The sequence below is a fragment of the Nannospalax galili genome, unplaced genomic scaffold (genome assembly GCF_000622305.1).
Source record: "Nannospalax galili isolate Female #2095 unplaced genomic scaffold, S.galili_v1.0 scaffold153, whole genome shotgun sequence".
In the NCBI taxonomy this organism is placed as follows: domain Eukaryota; kingdom Metazoa; phylum Chordata; class Mammalia; order Rodentia; family Spalacidae; genus Nannospalax; species Nannospalax galili.
Genome location: NW_008333469.1, coordinates 707,866 through 712,197, shown reverse-complemented (window position 1 = coordinate 712,197; position 4,332 = coordinate 707,866). Strand labels below are relative to the sequence as shown.

The window sequence follows — 4,332 nt, the reverse complement described above, 5'->3', positions numbered from 1 at the left end:
TGACAATACAGCAGACAGTAGCAGGGATATCAGAGTATAAGGGCTCTAGTGGGGGGAGGGAGGCTATGGGAGGTGCCATCTGGGAAGTGGGCGTATAGTCAAATGAGATGGTTTGGGATGTTTTGTGTGATATACACACAAAAAAAATCAACAAAATTTTTTAAAATGTATTATATTTGAAGAGGAAGCATGGAAATTTATGTCACATTAATTAGTAGAGGTCATAAACATTACCATTGAAATCTACCCGATGACTTTATAGACATACACAGGCACCAAGGATCCAAGTGCAACCAATTATGACTAGTAATAATCAGAAACATACAGATTAGAGATACATGTGTATCCAATTTTGAGAGAGATGCATCTTAGCTCTGGAATTTGTTATTGAATATGTCAATGCTGTTGTAATGAAATGCTTCTTCTAAGTATGTGGTTATTAAATAAATAATTTTTTAAAGAGTGAGAAAAACATAGCACCGCATAAACTACAGAAGTTTATGTTCCCAGTACAGGGCTGAAAACAGGATGCAGAGGAACCCGCTACCTCTGGTTCAGTGGGAATATATATGCCTCAAACTTTCACCACTACCTTCATGTCCACAAATGACAAAGAAAGCTCTGTGAGCACTGACACTGGAGGTACAGGTAAATTCACAAATAACAAACTAAACAATTAATAAAGGTCAACTGTATTCATGTAAAAAATGATAAAACCTTAAAAATGAGAAGGCTCAATTACAAAGCCATCAATTCCAGCACACATTAATCCCATCAAACACCTATAAAGTATTTTTGTGTAACTTGACAAATTAATCCTAAAATTCATAGAGAAAAGTCACTAACCAAGAACTACTAAAATAATTTTGAGAAATTAGATTAGAGGTACTGGAGGGATGGCTTAGTGGGTAAGGACACTTTCTACTCAAGTGTAAGGACCTGAAATCAGATCCCATCACCCACATAAAAAGCTGCACCAGCACCTGCAATTCAGGTCTTGTAGGGGGATATCTAGGACACGCTGGCCACCAGCATAGCTCCAGGCTCAATAAGAGACCCTGCCGCAAAGTAATAGAGTGGGAGAAATAAAGAAGTAACCCAATGTTTCTTCTGGCCTCTGCATAAATGTACGGGGGTGCACCTGCATATACACACATCGTACACATATATCACATTGACACATGTGTACATGAACCCTCATCTCTCTCTCTCTCTCTCTCTCTCTCTCTCTCTCTCTCTCTCTCCATATACCAAAAAAGGAAATGAGGTGTAGAGAATTTTTCTACCAGACATCAGAACTTAAAGCTCTGTTGGTGAAGACTGTGTGAAGTGTTTTAACAAAATTTTAGTCAAATAAAATAGGGGAGATAGGGGCTAGAGAGATGGCTCAGCAGTTAAGAAAACTGGCTGTTCCTGCAGAAGACTGGGGTTTGAATCCTAGCACCCACCTGGCGGCTAACAACTATCTGTAACTCCAGTTCAAGGGGATCTGACAGCCTCTTCTGTCTTCTGTGGGCATTGCACCACATGGGTGCAGTTACTTACATGCAGGCGTAACACTCATACACATAAAATAAAAATAATAAAATATTTTTTAAAAAATATGGGAGATAGAGTGGCAACTGACATACACTTGTACAGAAATGTTGAGGTGGTGCTCCAAATCAGAGGGAAGAGGATTAATTGTATTTGTAAAATATGATTACGGGCAGTAAATTATCCATGTAGAAAAATAATAGGTTCTTTCCTCCCATATATAGGAAATAAAGTGTGGGGAAAATGAAAGTCTCCAACATAAAAAGTAAATTTTTAGATTTAGAAAACACAGAGAAGTTGATTTACATTCTAAGAAGGTAAGATTTACTTAGGAGAGAAAGAAGCACAACTTGTATTAGAAAAGATTAATTTGATATTACAGTTTAAAAATGTCAATAAGGTACCTTGACTCCCCCACCTCATTCACCCTCCCAGCTCCCCGACCCCATCTCTCCTCCCAGCAGGTAGACTGGCACATTTCCTGTCTTGGCAGCCCAAACCTCTGGACTGACCTCTTGGCCCAAACTCCCCACTGCTTCCTGATCCCTTGCATCAAAACCAACCCAATTCCTCCCTCTAGTCCCCCAGGAGCCCTCTGGCTGCTTCTCACCCACACCACCCTTTGCATCCCTGGGGGCCAACATCTTTCCTGGGCCCTGCTCCCAGGCCAGCCCAGCGCTCAAATTCCAGAGGCCAGCATCTTTCCTAGAGGGATCCAGACCTTAGGAGAAAGCCTGAGAGCATCTGATCCTCATCTGACTTGGGCCTCCGTGGGAAGTCCTGAGCAGCAAGACAAAAGCAAATTGGCCACACCAATATAAAATCAAAAGAGAGAACCTGAAGCCTAGACCACCCAGCTTTACATGCCCAACAAGTAAATCACAAAAGCACATAACGTTTACAAAAAGCAGCAGACCTAAACTCAACAAAGGAAGGCATGAGTTTCACACAAGAACCAGAAACTACTCAGCAGTAAAGAAAGATGAAATCATGAAATTTGCAGGTAAATGGATGGAACTAGAAACTGTTATACTAAGTGAAGTAACACAGACTCAGAAAAAAAAACGACGTATGTTCTCCCTCATATGTGGATCCTAGCACCAAATCCTTATAAGCAAATATGTATGCAGACATAACTACAGGGACCAGGGTAATGAGAAGGAACCAGGGAGGTAAAGGTAAAGAAAGACCCTGAAAGAGAAGAACAGTAGGAAATAGGTGTTCATAAGGGAGGTGTGGATAAAAAAAGGGGAGGGGAGAGGGAGGCTATACAGGAACCTTGAGGATAAAGGGAAAGAAGGAGCTCAAGAGAGGTGGTACCATAGAAGAAGGGTATTATTAAGGGAGAAATGGGGGGAAATGGGGGCATTTTAAATGGGGAATCCATGGTGGAAGGGTTAAACAATGCAAGAGATAAAAAATGCCTAGATAGTTTGAAAAAAAAAAACCAGAGGGAACCATATTAATCAAACAACCTACTGACAAATTATACATACACCCAGCTCAAGGAGTATAATACATGTCTAGGCAAGGTTTATCTGAGAATGTTTGGTCTTTGCCCAAGCTTTATCTGCATAGCACATGGTAATTAAAAGTACAAGACTGGTGGAACTAACCTTCTTGGATGTCCAACAGCCATACTTTGAGGCCTGTACTAATTTGGTCAGAGGGACATAAAGGACAGTTTTTGCTCCTTGCCCTCCTAGGTGGACTAAGCTCCAGAGGACTATGAGCATCTCTCAAAATGTCCTGTAATTGTGGTGGGTCACCTGTCTAATCGATCACAAAGGCCATGGAGACCCCACCAAATGGACTTGATCCAGTGTCCAGTCTACAAAGAGGAGGATCGACACAGAGGAAATATTTCCTCCATGTGTCCAAGTGAAGTCAGCCATAGCCGGGCAGGACCTTTGACTTATCTTCACATAGATGGAACTGGTATAAAAAAAAAATGAGCTAGGGGGCTCTTCCCAAGCCCATGTGACCCTGAGAAATAGATCCTCAAACGACCTTAAGAGTAAAAATAAATTCGTTTATCTGGACCAACTGTATGGTCTTAAACATCCAAAAGGTAAGTATAATCAAAGATTAAAGGGATCAATATAATTCTTTAAGAGTCCATGTGTATAGCTAAAAGCTACATAACAAGAAACAATGCCAGACAGGAGATACCTTCCTTTGAGTTGTTGGCCAGGGTGGCCCAAGAGACGCCCAGAGAGTAACCCAGCATAGAACTGGGAAAATGACCATGCAACCCCAATCTTATCTAAAGGAATATTGGCAACTGATTGCTGCTAGGTGAGGAAGAGTTGATCTTCCTAAAACAAGCACTGAGAATGGCTGGGGTTGCCAACAGCATAATGGACAGTAACAGGGATGACAGACTATATGGGCTCCAGTGGGAGGTTGGGGGGGTAAGATTATGGGAGGGTGCCATGGAAAATGACCATGCAACCCCAATCTTATCTAAAGGAATATTGGCAACTGATTGCTGCTAGGTGAGGAAGAGTTGATCTTCCTAAAACAAGCACTGAGAATGGCTGGGGTTGCCAACAGCATAATGGACAGTAACAGGGATGACAGACTATATGGGCTCCAGTGGGAGGTTGGGGGGGTAAGATTATGGGAGGGTGCCATTTGGGATGTGGGTATGTAGACGAATAAGATTGTTTGGGATGTTCTGTATGAAATACACACAAAAAAATCAATAAATAAAAAATGAGTTATATTTGAGGAAAAGCATAAAACTTTGCTTCATGTTAATAGTAGATATGAAAAACATTACCATAGTAATCT

General features: G+C 41.3%; 1 long non-coding RNA gene across 1 annotated transcript in view; it reads right to left on the bottom strand.

Annotated features, from left to right (window-relative positions):
* LOC115069473 overlaps positions 1-4,332 on the bottom strand; it is a 68,144-nt gene that overhangs the window by 57,713 nt on the left and 6,099 nt on the right. The gene's annotated exons all lie outside the window — the stretch shown is intronic.